This window comes from Peromyscus maniculatus, chromosome 3, assembly GCF_049852395.1.
Source record: "Peromyscus maniculatus bairdii isolate BWxNUB_F1_BW_parent chromosome 3, HU_Pman_BW_mat_3.1, whole genome shotgun sequence".
Taxonomy (NCBI): domain Eukaryota; kingdom Metazoa; phylum Chordata; class Mammalia; order Rodentia; family Cricetidae; genus Peromyscus; species Peromyscus maniculatus.
The window spans coordinates 1,055,806-1,075,251 of record NC_134854.1 but is presented as its reverse complement, the minus strand read 5'-3'; the positions used below and the strand labels follow the sequence as shown (position 1 = coordinate 1,075,251).

The 19,446-nt window shown below is 37.9% G+C and overlaps 1 pseudogene; it reads left to right on the top strand.

The window, feature by feature from the left end:
- Positions 1 to 2,489: 2,489 nt before the first annotated feature.
- On the top strand, positions 2,490 to 3,485 carry LOC102919619 (peptidyl-tRNA hydrolase 2, mitochondrial-like; annotated as a pseudogene).
- Positions 3,486 to 19,446: the final 15,961 nt, after the last annotated feature.

Genomic DNA, 19,446 nt, shown 5'->3' with positions numbered 1-19,446 from the left:
AACTATGTCCTTAAGTTTTAATGCAATATTGACTTGAAAGAGATCTCTAGGTTCATTGTGTTAAGTGAAAAGACTCATAGCCTAGTGGACTATAGCAAAACTAAGAGAAAAGAAAGCCTTGACTCTAGATCCTTTGGCAAATGACTACAACTCTACATGGTTCATTTTCCTTGACTTTAAAATGGAGATCATAATAGTTCCTAATTTATAAAGTTGTTGTAAGAATTAAATGAGTTAATGTATGAAAACACTTAGCCCAATGCCTGGAACATAGTAAATGTTCAATAAATATTATCATTCAATTCTCAGTTGAAAGAATGTGAGGATTAAAGATCATGCTCATGCCTGTTTAATGGGAAGGAACAAATAGTTATTGAAAAGCCAATGTTATTAGGCTCTACTCCCCCTCTTCTATATTCAGGATTCATTAACTCTTTAATTCTGATTTAAAAACTGGTAACTATAAAGGCCCAGGAAGAACCACAGAGAATAGGAAGATCAATGAGAAATCTACCCCAGGTTTTTCATGCAGCAAAGTGCCTTCCTTTTCACTACCTCACATTCTAATGCTTTTCAGCCTAGCTTTTGACAGGACAGAAATTACCACGAATAGGGGGATTTTTAAGTACCAGGTTTCTTGACTATGAGTTTCAAAATTATACATTTAGATTTTTCTTTTTCTTTTTTTTCAATTAAATGTTTTTCTTTCTTTATTTTTTTATTAAGAAAAAAATTTATTCATTTTACATACCAATCAAAGATCCCCCTCTTCCTGCCCCCAGCCTCTCTCTCTCTCTCTCTCTCTCTCTCTCTCTCTCTCTCTCTCTCTCTCTCTCTCTCTCTCTCTCTCTCTGTGTTTACCACAGCACACATGTGGTCAACAACTTTTAGGAATCAGTTCTCTGCCACCACCATGTGGGTCCTGGGGAGTAAACTCAGGTCATCAATCTTAGCATTGAATACTTTTACCTGCTAAACCTGCTAGCAATCCCAAGTCAATAAAGATATAGTAACTACCTAAGGCAGAAGTATCATGGGATTTTCATCATCATTTGGTTCCCTTTTCACCTTGTCCTTTCCCCACAACAAGAAAGATGAAAGAGACAAAGTAGGGTGAGGAACTAAAATTCAGCCCTGTGTCTCTTCAGGAGAGGGGGAAGGCAAAACTAGGGGTTTCTGGACTCTCATGCATTCTGAGCTGCTGGGGAGAAAACTATATACATAAAGCTCCATGACCAATTCCCTGGTTGAAAATGTTTCATGAAGTCTGTGAACCCTCTGCAGCTTCAAGAAGCATGATATTAAGCTGGGTTACTCACTCTCACCTTCCTGAAAATCCCAGGCTCACCTAGGCCTGCCACCCACACAGTAGAATGGATCTTTAAAATTGACATATGGTTCTTGTGTTTCTCCCCATTCATCTAAAAGAAATGAACACCTTTGGTAGCTCAGTTGAATGAGCAAAGGGTGAAATAGTAAAGGCTTTTGTGATTGAATGGACACATACTCAAGGTGTGCATTTATGCATGCAGAAAGAAAGCAAAAAATAAAGCTATCTGCATGATCATTTGTAAGTTCACAATAGCATATCATTCTGGACTCTTCTGAAAATAGAATAAATTCTAGTGGATTCTGAAAAATTATTTCACAATGTGGTTGAGGCTTCACGAAAAACAAAATTTATTCCAAATGTAAATTTAAAATCTAGTATTAATGAAATATTTTCAGTCATGGAGCCAATTTGAAATATCTAAATAGATAATTGCTAAATTTCATTTTCTATTTGTGGAACAGGGTGTAAAGGATATTTATCATTCTGTTTCAGCTTATCCAGGGATCACCTGGATCCAGGGAAAATCAGTCAAAGGAAAAGAAGGAAAATGTGTAACTGACATGTTTCTTCTATCATTTACATAAATAACGAACAAAATTAGAAAAACCATTAGTGGTTTCAATACAAGCTGCCAATTAGTGTGTGAAGACCAGTGGTCTTTTTTCCAAACTACTCGCTGACTGTAATTGCTTCACTTGCACGGTATGCATTATCCTTCAGAGAGTATAGAAACAGCACTATTTCTTTATGATAGCCAATAACAAAGTGATCTGACAAGTTAAATTCTAAATAAAATAAAGCATGGCGTATATTTTTAAATCTGTATCCCACAAAGTACCATGTTTTGTCAGATAATTTACTGATGTCACTGTATAATTTGTCTCTCTTACTTCTCTTGAGGTTCATGTCTAGCTTACCCATTTGAGAGACAACCAATTCTACTGAGAAAATTCTACCAAAAAAAGGAGAAACGTTCCAAGTAAATGCAGTCTGCAATTCTGTGATTGTGAAGAAACAAAAGACACTGTCCAAATCGCTTCTGGCCAAAGACATAGTTCTGTACAAGGAAACAAGACTTTACACAATCAGTGCATAAAGCATGTTCCTCGCTTGGGAGTGGAGAACCGCAAGGCATGCATAAGGAGAAGTGCTTCAAATGCCCTCCAAATCCTTAGTTATGGGGTATTGGTCTCATTTTGGTACACTCAACTTGGCTGAGGTGCTTGTGTCATGTGCCTGTTCTGTGGTCTCCAGGGCCACCTTGGAATGTTGCCCCTAGACCTCAACAAGTGAGACACATACAGACACAGAGATGGGAACTGAAGCAAGCATCTTTGTAACACGAATTGCTAAACTGTCTTATTAATAAAAAACCCAGAGCCAAATACTGGAGTGAAAGCTGAAAGAACAGAGAAACAGAGTAAGCCAGCCACAAGTTCCCAACTCTATGAAATCTTGTCTCAAGAGAGTGAGTTTGTGTTTCCTCATGCCTTATATAACATTTTCTGCCCTGCCATCTTACTTCCTTGGATTAAAGGTGTGTGGGCTTCCAAAGGATGAGATTTCAAGTGTTGGGATTAAAGGTGTATGCCACCACACCTGGCTCTGTTCCCAGTATGGCCTTAAACTTACAGAGATCCACTTGGATCTCTGTCTTCTGAGTGATAGGATGAAGGGTGTGTGCCATCACTGTCTGGCCTCTATGTCTAATCTAGTGGCTGGCTCTGTCCTATGATCCCCAGATAAGTTTTATTGGAGTGCACAATATATCACCACACATCTTGGGAGAGAGTGGGGAGTACAGAATGATTCTTGTTGTTTGAACTGAACTGATCTAAAGATGGGAAAAGGAAAGCTTGTTGCCCAGGGTTCTCATGCTGCTGTTTCTGCCTACAAGCAGACTCAAAGGAGAAACTCTCGAGTGCTCAAAGAGTGGGAGGACTGTGGCCAGCCCAAAGTGGTGGTCAAAGCCCCAGATGAAGACAGCCTCATTGAATTACTGACCCATGCAAAAATATTGGGACTGACTGTAAATTTAATCCGAGATGCTGGTCATATTCAGATTAAACCAGGCTCTTAACTATCCTGGGAAAGTGGGTCAGGACCAGTAGAACTAACTGGTAAAGTTACTGGCTACCTAATACTTTACTAAATGAGCTTTTTGTGATGGTGATACTGTCTGGAGAGTATGAAGCCTGTCAGCAACAATAAAGGTTTAATTCTTGTCTCACTTTTAAAAAAGAAAGAGTTTACTGAATCATAAAGTGTTGTGGAATATTCACAGTATATGTCACCGTGATTGGTTTAATAAACAAGCTGACTGGTCAATAGCTTAACAGGATAAAGTTAGGCAGGAAAGCCAAACTGAGAATGATGGAATAAGGAAGGGTGGAGTCAGAAGTCTAGCCAGATGCAAAGGGAGCAGTAGATGAATATGCCGTGTTAATAAAGGTACTGCCACATGGCATAGCATAAATAAGGAATATGGGTTAACTTAAAATATAAGAGCTAGTAAGTAATAAGTCTGAGCTACTGGCTGAGCATTTACAATTACTATAAGCTTCTGTGTGGCAATTTAGAAGAGGCTCCCAGTAAGGGAAAACTTTGCCTACATTCCAGGATACTGAGAATTAATGGTTGATATATATTATCAATGTAGAAATTCTACAAGTAGCATATTGTTGATAAAAAGCTGTGTATTAAATATCTTTTTTGTTTTCCAGAATTGTCCTCTGCTCCTCGTGTGTAGCTCTTAATACAACTATTAAGGCCTCTCTCTTCAATGGTGTGGTCTCAAGCACACCAGGTGCTGACCTGCTCTGTTCTCTGTGTTCTGCTTTGAGCCTATGCCTGCTAAACACAGTTCTTGAAGTATCCTTCCTAAAGAGGAGTGTGAGCCTTGTTCAGAAAGAAACTGTCAGCTCCTCATGATCAGCCTTGTACTGTGAAACCACACACATCTGCCTTCTTTCCTTAGGTTCTGTTTCTACTCAAAGCTCTAACAAGCATTTCTTTTCAGTTTTTTAACCAGCTAAGTCATGAAGAAAACTCTAGAAGTCTATAGGATTCCTTTTCTTCCTTCATTTCTTTCATTTTTTTCTTTTCTTTCCTTTCTTCCTTTTTTGCATTAATTCTGATTATGGTAAGAACATCAATAGCGAATTTTGACTAATTTGTAAGTGTACACTCAGGTGGTGCAAACAGAAACTCATGAGCTCTCTACAACATAATCATCTTGTACAACTAAATTTTATTTCTATTGGACTCCATTATTCCCCTAACTTTCTTAATTCTACTTCTGAATCTGCCTATTCTAGGTGCCTCATATTCGTGGAATTCTGCAGCACTGGCCTTTTTGAAAGGCTCTGGTCTATTTTACTTACCCATCAATATTTGTCCATGTTGCCACTAGTTGTAGAATTTCCTTCCTTTAAAAAGAGGAATTTACAGTTCACTCTATGAATATAAAACATTTTCTCATCAATGAGTATTTAATTTAGTATGAAGTTCTGGCTCTTATGAATCATGCTAAAATGAGCATAGAGTTTTAATATGATTCTGAGATGCTGATTTCATTTCTGTTGGAAAAATACTCAAAATATGACTGCTAGATAATATAGTAATTCTAGTTTATTTTTTTTGAGGATGTGCTGTATTATTTTCCATACCAGATTTTACAAATTTCTTCCCAAATCTCCTATCTTTTTCTTTTCTTGTTTACAATTTTAGATATTGTGCTATTTTTCTCATGAGAAAACTATCAATTTTAAGTTTTCCTAGTTTATAAAGCAGTAAAGGGGAAAGTGGATTGTCTCTCAGCTCACATATATTTATATATTATAAAATATTAGGTTGTACAGCACTCTGGAATTCTCTGGGGTGGCTCAGGTATAATGTAAGAATTAATATGTGTGGATCATTTTATTCATAGATAGATTATTTCATTTTAAGACTCTTGTTTTCTTTACTCACAAAAAGAAAATTCAAGAACTTCCAGTAAGGCAATGGACTTGTTCAAATATTTCTCAACAAAAAAACTTTCAGCTGTATATGCTATATTAGTTTCAAGAGATATGAAATTGTGTCTGAATTACCTGAATTTTTATAATATATTTCATAAGAACTTGTAAAGTCAAAACATAATAAAATAAACCACACCTTGATGTTTGATTGGCAGGACTAGCTAAAGCTCATTTGTGTTTCATTTTTCTGTTTCAAAATTAAAAATAAATATCTTTTAGGCATGATAATGCTAGCATATGATGATTTCTTATGAAATAACCATAATTATGTAAACCCACTCTCATACTAAGAACTGTTGATTTTTGCCTTAATAACTTAAGGTTCAGAGTCAATCTTGAATAGGCTTTGTAGAACCTCCAATTAGATGGAAAGATTTACAATGCTTTTAGACACTGAACTTTTTTATTCTGTTCACCTGCTCACCTCACTTATGAAACAGGGGCATCACTCTTAGGTAAGCTGCTCTGAGGACCTTCCCACCCCCGTCTTTGCCATGTCTCTGTCCTTGCCCTCATGGTGACCCTTTCCCTGGATGCACACATGTCTTTCTTGAACTGTCCTTTCATCCACTCTCCATCCTGACAACCTGCACCAAACTTCTCCTCCAGGAAGACAGCTCATCATATTCTAGGTTTTCTTTTCTTCATTCCCTCTACTTCAACAGGCCTCTGGCTTGTCCCAATCCTTGAAAATCTATGCAATAAATTGTTAAAAGCTAACAAAAGACTTATAACCCTATAGAGATGTAAATTTTAATCAGATGTCATTATAGATAGAATTTAATTAAATTAAATTTTGGTCCAATAGTGCTATTTCTGCCATCATGGCAGACTCCTTGGGAAGATATTGCTGATTAATAACCCAAAGCACTATGTGGCTGGTCTCCTTAGCAACCATGGCTGTAGGTCATGGTGTTTCTTTTTCGTTTATTTTTCTAGCAAGTCTAAACTTTGACAGAGATCTTGAATCAAAACTTTTCATATAAAGATGTTAGTGAAATTTTTCTTTTGAATTTGAAATCACATATCTTGGGGTGCAGAGGTAACTTCAAGCCCACTAGCTCAACTCTTTAATTTGGGTTATAGAACATGAAACATATGTAGGTTGAGATGAGTGACACAGTGCAAAGAAATTTCTTAACCAACCATTTGTTAGCTCCTCTCACTCTAGTTCTTTCCTATAGTCAGAACTAAAACATAAGGTCAAAATACAAAACTCTAAACAGTTCTGTAGTTGGACAGTTCTCTCCTGCCCACCTGTTCCCAAATACCCGACAGCTGCTTCCCAAATAATTGACTCGGATGTGTAATATAAATTGTAAGTGATCAGCCAATGGCTCAAGCTTATTACTAACTAGCTCTTACCCTTAAATTAACCCATAATTCTTATTATGTTTAGCCATATGACTTGGTACCTTTTCTCAGTACGGCATTCCTCTCTTGCTTCTTGGGCAGCTCACTCACATCTCTCCTGACTCTGCCCTTCTTCATCCAAGTCCTCAGTTGGATTTTCCTGCCTAAATTCATCATGCATTTATCCCTATAGGCCAAACAGCTTTATTATTAACCAATGAGAGTAGTACATATTCACATTGTACAGAAAAATCATCCCACAGCACTGAGCTTTTTGGGGGCTGCAAACTGGGTGTCCCAAGCTACAAGCTCTTGAAAACTATAAATTAGTAGCTATTATCCCTGGGCTGCAGCTTCAGTATTGGCATTGGTTGGATCATCATTGACCTGAGATTCTTCATTCAGCATCTCTATAGGCTGCACAGTGACAACAACCTTTTGGAGTCTGACTTTCAGCAGCCAGTAGCCTGAGCTCTGTCTGCAATGAAGAAACATGAACATAATCAGAGAAAATTTCCCAGGGAGTCAAGAAGACGTTGAAGGTAGCTTGAGAGCAGGTGTCACAGCCTTGTTGGATGTAAAGAATAGGCAATAAACACATCCCTAGGTGTAAATGAAAACTTAGGAAGCTTTTTATTTCTGATGAAAAATTAGCATGTTTGTAGTTTTAATATAATTCTGAACTGTTTGGGCAACAACTTGCTATTTCAGTACACTCTACTCAACTAATGAGGCTACAGTCACAGATCTATTCCAGGGAGGAAAAATTTTCTTTCATTCTGTCTATGGTTTCTGACTGCAAACAGCAGTGACTCTTAGAGAGTTGGTAGAGCTTTGTAATACAGGAAACAACTAGAGAGGGGGTGCCTCTCTCAGAGTAAAGACAGAATCACCTACGTACTGACTCGGAGCACTTTTCTCTAAGTCATTTAATTTTATACCCAAGCTTACATGAGATACATAGGTTATTTTACTTCATTTTAAATAAGCAATTTATTTGCATAATATAAAGCATATGCAATAGTTAAATAAAACAGTAATTCTTAAAACAGTAACACTAGATGAATATGTATGCACTTACAAATATTACACTACCTGAGGTTTTAGGGTCACCTTAACATTCCTATCCAACTCTTTAGCAATTCAGGCAGAACTGACATACAATTGGATAATTAGCATTTTGTACTTTTTGAATGACACATAATATTTATACATACATATGTGTTGACTACTGTATACATTGTCTTTTTAGATAGTCCAAAATCACTTGCTAGAGATGAGGAAGATAAACAGAAGAAAATCTTTTTATTTCACAATTTCATAGTCTGCCTCCATTTTATCTCCATGTCTATTCAATCTAAAGTCTAATTCTGCTATAATGGTATATAAAAAGCCGGAATGTTTATTGAATTGGTTTTCCATCAATATCTTATAAATACTACAACTTTTGTTTTGCTATTTCCACCTATTTATTCATCCATTTATGTTTCAAATTATCAAATTTCAATAGTGTAACTGAAATATTTCAAATTAATTTTGTAAAACTTGACATATTTATAAAATTAAATCATGGGATGAATGTGTCTTCATTTATTCAAAGCTCTTTCAGTGCACTTTATTACATATTTTTAAAATTCCTCATTCTGTTCAATAATTCCTGCTGTTTGCTTTATGCAAATATTTAGATTTTAATATTTTAATATGAAAATATATTTTCTCTGTCACCTTTAAATTGCTTCCCAAACTCCCACACACTGTTGGCACAATTATTAATGCAAACAAACTTAGAGCACCCTTTGGATGGTGATTGCAGAGCTCATTCCAATGCGTAGACTAAGCCTTCAAACTCTTTGCCTGCAGCTCCTGAGACAAATCCCTGCATACCTCACAGGCCTTCACAGGGATGCTCAGTTTTTATGGCTTAGAGAGTTGTAACTAAGCTAGACTGGGTGGATACTTTATTGCCAAATTATAAGTGAATTAAAACAAAGAAGTAGAAAGGAAATGGAAGGAAAGGAAAGGACATGCGTGCTCCTAGATATGATGGCTGAGAAAGTTTATTGTAGTCAGAGGTAGGGATATCTATCTGGGAGAGTCCAGAGTGGCCATGTAGGGAGAACGGAGAGAGATAGAGAGGAGAACCAGGTGCTGTAGCCAGGAGGCTAAAGGCACAAAAAAAGGAGGGTACCAAAATGTCTGGATTATACAGGAAAGAGCCTCTGAGGGAAGGGTGGCCCAGCCACCTTGCTGGAGAGTTTAAGGAAGCAGGCAGGTATGCAAGCCATACTGTGGTGATGTTTTATTTGTGCTGAAATGTGGTGACACTTTATTTGTATGTTAATAAATAAAGTTTGCCTAGAGATCAGAGGAAAGAGCAAGCCATCTTAAGTAAACACAAAAGTCAGGCAGTGGTAGCAAACACCCGTAATCCAATCACTTGGCAGGCAGAATCTCTGTGTGTTCAAGGACACACTAGGGAACAAAACCAAGCATGGTGACACACGCCTTTATTCTCAGTACCAACTATAGAGACCTGGAGGTCTGTACAGACAGGCAGTGACAAGGAAGTGAGGCAGTTGGGCTAAGACAGCCAGTGAGAGGCCAGAACAGCAAGGCAATAAAGGCGCCAGTAAGACAGTCAGTAGCTGGCATTTGGAAACTGCAGAGTTGGTGAGGTAAGGTTTTCTGGTGGCTTTCCCTATTTCCCTGATTTCTAAGTCTTTCATCCCTTTATCTGGCTCCTGTTTTTTGTTTGTTTGTTTGTTTTTAATCTAATAAGACCATTTAGAAATTCATCTACACCATACCCTATATCAGGGACTGAGGGATGCTGGGAAAACCTGGTGTCCAGATATGCTTTGATATTTTAAATAGGCTCCTCAATCTTTTGTCTAGGGGTTTGAAACTTAACAAAAATCATATTGTGATCCAGAGTTAAGAAGAAAATATATTCCCTGTATAAATCATATAAATGATTGACAATGGCTCAGAATAGATACACTAGGAAAAATAAGAGAATAAATCTATATTCAAAAATGCATAGTTAAAGACAACCAGAATTTACAACTAATCAGAGTATTAAAGCCAGGTGCTTTGTAGAAGAAAGGCATTGGATACCTTTGTTAGGAACCAGGTGCTCCCCCAGCATGCCACCAAATGTGCATGCACTATACGCCTGCCTTTCAAAGGTCCCTGTCACCACAGCTGACTCTCTTGTTCTCTCCTCGCTTCTCTCTTGCTCCTCCATCCTCTCTCATGGGCAGCCTTGTCTAACAACCCCCACCAATGAATTTCTTGGGGGAGATTGATTGTGTGATGTGATCTCGTGGCATTCTTTGCCACCCCCACCGCCACTTTGCAATCGGTCTGTCAAGGTACCCTGCCCTCGCAGAAACCCTAACAAATTTTATGCTTTAAAAATATACTAATAAAAATTAGCAATTCTGAACAGAAACAACAACAACAAAATGGATCTGAACCAAACTCAGTGCTGCTAAATATCTGAAGCAGTGGAACCCATACACGAGTGCATATTCTTAGCAGAAAAGCAGTGAGTGCTAGAATTTTTCAATTGAAATAAGACAATAACATTCTCAACTTTAAAAAAATTAAGTCAAACATGTAATTAAGGATATTTACCTCAAAATCTCCATGATTCTGAGATACTTCAATTCTTTTTCTGCAATTTATTTTTTTATTCCCATCTCCATTTAATTTTTTAATAAACTCAACTTCTTCTAGTTGAAATTTAATTCCTACAGGGAATTGCCATTAGATAGTATTTGTGGTAAAACGGTGTGCCGGGACCTTGGAGGGTTTAAGTCAAGGTGAAAAGATGGCCATGCCCTGCAAGCTGCAGCATGGCCCAGTGGAAAGCAGGCAGGGAGAGAGGAAAGAAGAGAGCAGAGCGAGAAGGGGGAGGGATTTTCTCTTAAAGGAGACTCTACTTAAGATGACATCAGGAAGCTGGGCAGATCCCCAAGGGGCTGGGCAGAATGCTAACTGTATTACTTATGGCCAAGCATCAATAGATACTCGTTTAAGGAATGGATAAATGGGTACTCATGGGGAAAAGCAGCAGCTAACTCTGGAATCTCTCTTTCCTTTCTCTGCATCTCCTTTCTCATTCTGTGCATCATGTTATCTGCTACTATGATAGGTCTTATCAGGTAAGATCCAAACTGTTTGCAAAGATAGTTACCTGTGTTGATATCATTTTGAAACTCCCTTGTGAAAAGTGGGACAATTATGAAAGCAACACACCATTTACCTTTTTTCATTTTTTAAATTTATTTATTAAATTTAATTTTACATATCAGCCACAGATTCCCTTGTTCTAACCCCTACCCCCCACCCCCGCCTTCCCCCCAGCCCAACCCCATTCCCATCTCCTCCAGGGCAAAGACTCCCCGGAGGATTGAGTTCAACCTGGTAGATTCAGTCCAGGCAGGTCCAGTCCCCTCCTCCCAGGTTGAGCCAAGTTTCCCTGTATAAGCCCCAGGTTCCAAACTGCCAATTCATGCACTGAGGACAGGACCCGGTCCCACTGTTTGGATGCCTCCCAAGCAGATCAAGCTAATCAACTGTCTTATTTATCCAGAGGGCCTGATCCAGTTGGGGGCTCCTCAGCTATTCATAGTTCATGTGTTTGCTTTTGTTTGTATATTTGTCCCTGTGCTTTATCCAACCTTGGTTTCAACAATTCTCGCTCATATAAACCCCTCTCTTTCTTGCTAATTGGACTCCTGGAGCTCCACCCAAAGCCTAGTAGTGGATCTCTGCATCCAGATTCCTCAGTCCTTGGATGGGGTTTCTGGCATGACTATTAGGGTGTTTGGTCATCCCATCACCAGAGTAGGTCAGTTCTGGCTGTCTCTCGACCATTGCCAGCAGTCTATTGTGGGGGTATCTTTGTGGATTTCTGTGGGCCTCTCTAGCACTCTGTTTCTTCCTTTTCTCATGTGGTTTTCATTTACCATGGTCTCCTATTCCTTGCTCTCCCTCTCTGTTCTTTATCCAGCTGGGATCTCCCGCTCCCACAGGCTCTCTTTCCCTCGACCCTTGCCCTTCATTACTCCCACTCATGTCTGTTGAGAGACAATGGAGTTAATGTACAATATCAGTGGGGGTTTGTTTGTTTTGTTGTAGTTTTAGTTTTCCGAGGAGAATGGTTGTCATAGGCTCATATGCTTTGACACTTGATCCCCAGTTGGTGGAACTGTTTGGAAAGATTAGGAGGTGTGGCTTTATTGGAGGGGGTGTGTGACTGGGGACTAGCTTTGGGATTTCAAAAGACTAGTGCCATCTCCAGGGTGCCTCATTCACTCTACTATTGTGAATCAAGATGCCAGCTCTCTGTTGCTTCAGCCTCCAAGCCTTTAATGCCTTTGGTCTGGCTGTGTGAACTTAAGTCTTCTGAAACCATAGGTAGACTCAAATGCTTTCTTTTATAAGTTGCTTTGCTCATAATATATTTTCAGTGTTATAAAAGTAACTAAATAAAAATATACCTCAAGAAAAATTCTGAAGATAAATGTTGTATTTAAGTATATTTGGTTAATTAAAACATTTATTGTAAAACATCTGAAAGAAATATTTGGTAGAAATACCCTATTTTAAAAGTAAAGAGGGCCAGGCAATTGTGGCACATGCCTTTAATCCCAGTACTCAGGAGGCAGAGCCAGGAGGATCTCTGTGAGTTCGAGGCCAGCCTGGGCTACAGAGTAAGTTCCAGGAAAGGCACAAAGCTGCACAGAGAAACCCTGTCTCAGAAAAAACAAAACAACAACAACAACAAAAAAAAGTAAAGAGGTTATTTGGGTTATATGCTTATAAACTAAGGAAAAAGTAATTGTAATTTAGAAAGTAACATTCATGGCATATATATAAATTTATCCTCCTTTTCCTTCTTCACAGATTTTCCTCTCTTATCAGTCCTGCACTTTCTTTCCTAGTAACACCACCTGGACTCTGAGGAACTGAGTGTATACATCATTTACCTCACAATGAGAACCTCTGTCCATTCTTGACCCAGGGTTGTATTGGGGTATAAGGCTGGCTTGAAGTTCATACAGTTTCAAAAATAACAGCAATAGAAACTTATTATAAGGTAAGTTTTGGTGATTCATAAATTATACCTAACTAAACAAAATTTGCAGATCATGAAATCTAGTGTACCTAAAAAGAGACCCTAGGGAGGTATTAGCTTATTTCTATGTAATATCATGTAACAATTTTTCTTATATTGTTGGTAGAAATTATAACCAGTTTGAAAGTTCAAAAGAAAAAGCAGTAGAATCAGAGAAAATTGTGAATACTATAACTATATTACAGAAGACGAATAGATTTGAACACTTTTTTTTTACTTATAGAACACATTACTTCACTCAGTAAAACCCAAATAAAGCAATGTTAATTACTTGCCATCTATGCAGAATACTTCAATTTGTTTTTTATAGAATTACATTATTTTGGTACCAGAACTGAATGCATAATAGAACATTAACTCCCTATGGTAAATTAAGAAGGAAATCAGTATAATAATCCTTTTTTGTGTTTGGAGGAGGAGATGAAAGCAGTTATGCAATCCATTAGTGAATCATGTTTATTAGACTCCCAGAAGGAGCCTTCACTTAAAATTCAATACTTTCTTCTTAGCACGTACAATCCCTTAGAAATTAGTTATGTTGTATGTGGAGCATTTCGTCAGAGGAGGCTTCAACAACACATAGCAGGTAAGTACTTAACTTTGTAATCTCCCTTCCTACGCTATACTCTTGCCACTTGCTTCCTGTAAAAAATGTAGTTAAGGGGCTTCGTGGCTCCACTATTAAAGGACTGCCAGGGAGTTTGAGCTTTGAGGTTCAGATCCCCAAGACCTAAATAAATGCCAATAGGCATGACAGATCTATAATTCAGTGCTCCAAAGCAGAGACAGTGATCACTGAAACAAACTAGTTAACTAGATTAACTAGCTGTATGAGTGAGTTCTAGGCCTCCTAGGGAGACCCTACCTCAAAGAATAAAGTAGAGAGTGATCAAGAAAGATTCTCATATCAACCTTGAGCCTCAGCATGCGTGCACACATGTGTGTGCACACTCCCACACATAGCACATGAGAAAAAATTAGTCAATAATCTTCATATATACATATAAATATGATAATAACCTGCTCAGATAGGATGGGGTTAAAATAGATTGCATTAAGTACTCATTACAGGAACTGGCACATGAATCAGTCACATGTGACTCCCATATTACCATCGCTGGCCTAGTGAATCTAGCTGGGGTATTGTTACTAATATACAGCCAAGGAAATGAAGCTTTGAGAATTTAATTGCTCCTGTTTCATATGTATATATAAAATGAGAAATGCGATGATTGCCAAAAATCTCCTATATCATTTTTAATGCCAGATTATTAATTTGAAATTTGAAAATGTATTCATAAGTGTCTGTAAGTAAACATGATAAATACAACTTAGAGGAGATGCCAAAAATCTTTCAGCAAATTAAAAGATGTCTCTGTATGATTGGACATATTTTTAATTTTAACTTATCAACACAAATCAAGGTCTAATTCTTTTCCTTTTATTGAAAATACTTTCTTTTCTCATACATTTTATCCTGACTGTAGTTTTCCTCCTTCTACTATTGTCCAGCTCCTCTCTACCTCCTCTTCCCTCTAAGTCCACTCCCTTTCTATCCCTCACTAGAAAAGGACAGACTTATAAAAGATAACAACCAAACAAGATAAAATATAATATAATAAGATAAAACAAAAGCCATTATGCCAAAGTTGGACATGGCAACCCAACAGGAGGAAAAGAGTTCCAACAACAGGCACAAATGTCAGAGACCTACTCATTCTGACACTCAGGAGTCCCATAAAAATACAAAGCTAAGAGCTATAATATATAGGCAGAGGATCTGGTCCAAACCCATGTAGGCCCTGTGATTGCTGCTTCAGTCTTTGTGAGTGCATATGCACCTTGCTTTGTTGACTTAGAGAGCCTTCTCCTGGTGTCCTTTAATGCTTCTGTCCCCTACAGTCTCTATCTCCTCTTCTACAGAGTTCCCTGAGCTCTGAGGGGAGGGATTTGATGGAGTGGTCTCATTTAGAGATGTATGTTCCAAGGTCTCTCTCTCTGCATCCTGTCTGGCCATAGGTCTCTGCATTTATTCCCCTCTGTTGCAGGAAGAAAGCCTTTCTGTTGATGGCTGAGTAAGACACAGATTTATGAGTATAGCAAAATATCATTAGAAGTCATTTAATTGTTAATTTTTAAAAAACAAATAGACTTGGTTTTATTCTAGTCTCTGGTTCTTGAGTACCCAAACAGTGTCAAATATGGGTTCTGTCTTGTGAAATGGGCCTTAAGTAAAACCAGACATTATTTGGCAATACTCACAAATTCTGTGCCACCATTGTCCTAGCATATTCTGCAGATAGGACAAATTGTCCCTCAAAGGTTTTGGAGCTATGTTGGTGTTTATGTCTAGTTTGGTAGCCTGCAGAGTACCTTCCTATACCAAAAACTCTAGAACAAAAGAGTGAAGCTCCATATAGGCACCAGCTTGACTTCTACATGTTCAATTAAGCTCTGTGGGTGCTGTCCTTGGCAGTAGGGACTCTGCTTTCCAGTTGCAGAGAACAATCCAATGTCTTAGAAATGGCCTGGCAGTTATCAAATTTCTTAATTTGAAATTAAACTAGGTGCTAATAAGAAGGAAAAAGTAGGAGAAGAAAAGAAGAAAAAGAGAACAACAACAAAAAATCCTTCAATCCAATGATGGATGTTTATCCTAAACTAAATCTTTTATAAGCCCTGAGGGTACTAATGCATTTTGTGTGATATGTGTCTGCATTCATTAATTTGTTTCCATCCTATAACTCTGACATGACTAAGTGAAGAGAAGTTTACCTTAGAGGTACTCTATTCTTTATTACCTGTTTTCCAACAATACAGAAAACAACTACAATAGATGTAATGGAGCTAAGTGCATGCTTCATTTCCTTCATGACATTGATGTCTACAGAAGTTGTGCTAGCTAAGAATTTGGGTTAAAAAAGTTATAACATTATCTTTAAAATGTGAGGATTAAAAATTAAGTGCTATTTTCAGAGAAGGGCAAAATGTTGACATGAGCTACATAATATATGTGTGAAAAATGATGAAACTGACATAATGATGTTTGAGATCATATGTGGTAATATTTTACTTGTGCTCTAATAAATAAAGCTTGCCTGGAGATCAGAGGAAAAAGCCAGCCACTATATTAAACATAGAAGTCAAGCAATGGTAGCACACACCTTTAATCCTATCATTCAGGAAGCAGGGATCTCTCTGGATCTCTGTGACTTCAAGGACACACTGGGAACAAAGCCAGATGTGGTAGCACATGCCTTAAATTCCAACACTAGTTAACCACAAAGTCTAAAGGTCTGTACAGACAGACCGGAAGTGACAGAGCTGGGCAGGAAGAGAAAGTGATGTAGCTAGATGGAGAAAACAAATGATATAGCAGAACAGAAAGGCATATAGGAAGTAGGTCTCTTTGGAGACTGAGGTGTGGGTGAGTTGAGGTTAACTTGTGGCTTTTCCTTCCTCTGACCTCTCAGGTTTTCACCCCTATATCTGGCTCCAGGTTTTTATTTAATAAGACTGTTTAAGATTTGGGTTACCATCATACACCACTAAGGGTCCACATTTAAGGTCACAGAGTAAAAATGTTTAAAGTTAAGAATGATATGTTTAGATTTACTTTCATAAAATAATCAATATTTTTGTCATGGCTCGAAAAAAATAAACCTGAATAGATCTTCCCAAACACAGTGCAACCCTTTATGCGTTCTTGTATCACATAATGGAGGTTCAATGAAGAACATAAAAACCATCTGCTCCCTCTCTTCCACCTCCATTTCTTTCTCTTATTCCTTCTCTCTTACACAAGAAATGTTTGACAAGTGTTAAAAACTGATATAAACAGCAGCAGGAAAAATGTTCAGAATTCTGGCATTTGTGGAAAAGCAATAATGGCAGAAATGGCAGAGAATAAAAAAACCAATGCAATTTTGTACCTTGAAAAATAAAGGAATTTATCTTGAGAAACAAGTTTGCTTTTTAGTTTAATTGAAGGTAGTAACCCAGAGAGAACAAAGATGTGAACAAAAACACAAAATGTAAGCACTACTGATTCACTGAATATTTGATAGCTTATATCCTCAATATGAATAGCCACATATATATGTATAAATATATATATTCTCTACATGGAGTCTAAGTAACCGACCTACACTTATATTAAAATATTTTCTTGATTCACATCCAATGTATCTTTCATGCTTGTGTAACCTGTCTAAAATGTGGTAGAAAGATGGTCAAACTACATAATTTATATTGACTACATACTAGTAAGTCAAAACACTAGGCCGACTGTACCTGAGACTTGCTTAGGCAGGTGTTGGGGTCCCAGAGAGGATGTGTAGAGCAGGGGTGGGGATGGGTGTGGGATAAGATTGGGGGATGGGGGTGGGATGGGGTTGGGGGGTGGGTGGGTCACAAACACAATCTGAAGGTCAATCAGGATGACTGCCAGCAGCATTTACTGAAAAAAGAATATACTTTTTATACTTTGTAGTTGAGAAAGGAGTAAGCGTGGCTTGAGATCAAGGATTGAAGAATTTATCATTCACCTTGACAATAGACAGGGATCATATCTTAATGGAAGGACCAAAGTTCCTCTTTCCAGAGATAAGAAAGACTGCTTTAGCAAGCAGGGAGTTTCCTCAAGTCCCCCAAAGGAATGGAGACCCTTATCCAAATGCCTGACCTTGGGAAAAGGACTTCTGGGGACCAGACACTCCACTACAATTTAAGAGCAATTTTCATTCCTCAAGGGGATAAGCACAGAACTGTTCCTAATTGTGTCCCTTTATGTCTTAGTCTCACTATATGGGCCTGTTCCTCTCATAATGCTCCTACAAGGGAAGGTCCTGATTCTTTACTATCTTCCCATTATACCGTACCATTCTGATCTCAACATTTGCTAACTGAACTCTTGCCTTTAGTGGTGTCAGGCTGTGGATCTGAATTGTAGGCATTTCATTCTTGGAGTCAAGTGTGTCTAATAAATCTCTAACTTTCCATTTCCTGGTGAAATTAGGGGGTACAATGAGATTTCTGGTTCCAAGATAGCAGGGTTTTTTTTTTCCAAAGAATTATTTGTTTATAAAGGCTGCCATTGTATACATTTTCATCTTTTACCAGAGCCCACACAAAATTTCCCAATGAGAAAGGCATTAATTGTGAGAATCATTTAAAATGAAAGTAAAAAGGTGCTGGAGAAGTGTGGTCTGCAATGTTGAGATGCTGGAACTTTCTTAAGCAGCAATGGTTGTCATGCAGTTCATGCCAAGAGTGCACAGGTGGTTAGCTTGTGTAAGGTAGCCTCTTTATTTTAGATGTTGTCAACATTTCCATCAACATTTACAATTATTTGGGTCATAATAATTAAGTGTAATTTTTAATAACTAAGGTGGTGTTTCAAACATATATGAAGAATGTGTATCAGCCTACAGAACATTCTTTGCTATGAAAGTAGACACAGCACACATAAATAAAACAACTATTACATAGTAATGACATCATTTACCACTTCCTTATTCCCATACTAATTAAATGTAGCCTCCAAATCATACTTGGATGTCTCTCTTCCTCTTTGTAGCAAACTAAGAACCATTAGTTAATATAGTTCAAGAATCATTCCAATTCATAATTATTCTATTAAGAGTTCCTATAGTGAGTTCATTTTTCTTTTGACCATCTACTCTGGGAATATAGCATACACTTAAGAGTAGATTGATTCCCCTCCAATCCAAGGAGGAAACTAAATTTTCATTTGCCCATGGTTATCAACTGGAGTTAGGGATATGAACACATGTCTTCTTTTGCTCTCACATGTAGGACTCCATCTGGTGCATATCCATGTAGGTCCTATGCATGCTGCCCTAGTCTCTATGAGATCATGTGTGTATTGATCATGATGATTTAGAGAGTCTTATTTTCTCTTGTCCCCATGCTCTCTTATATTCTTTCCATCTCCTCTTCTGTGGTGTTTCCCAAACTCTGAAAGGATGGATTTGATGGAGACATCCCATTTAGGGCTGGTTATACCAAGGTCTCCCATGTTCTGCACAGTGTCTGGCTATGGGTCTCTATTTGTTTTCATCTGCTGCAAGAAGATTCTCTGAGGGCAGCTGAGCAAGGCATTAATCTATTACTACAGCAGAATGTCAGTTTATTGCTACGGTTTTTAGAACACTAGCATTTGTTTTACCTAATATACCTGAGATATCTAGTCTCAGGTTTTTGGTCACCCAAGTAGTGTTGAAGATGTGTTCTATCTTGTAGAGTGGGCCTAAGTTAAGTCAGATATTAGTCAATTACTACCACAAACTTTGTGTCACTGCAGCACTAATATATCTTGCAAGCACAGCACCATTGTATACCAAAGGATAAGGGGCTAGGTTGTTGCTGACATTGCTCCATTGGTAGCATGCAGAGTACTTTCCTATACCAAAGACACTAGTACATAGGGATGAAGGCTCCTTGTAGGTACCGGCTTGACTTCTCCATGTTCAATGAGTTCTGTAGACATTTTCTTCAGCAATGGAAGCTTGTTATCCATTTGTGGAAAGCAATCGATAGTCTTGGTAAGAGCCTGGGTTGTTTGGGGC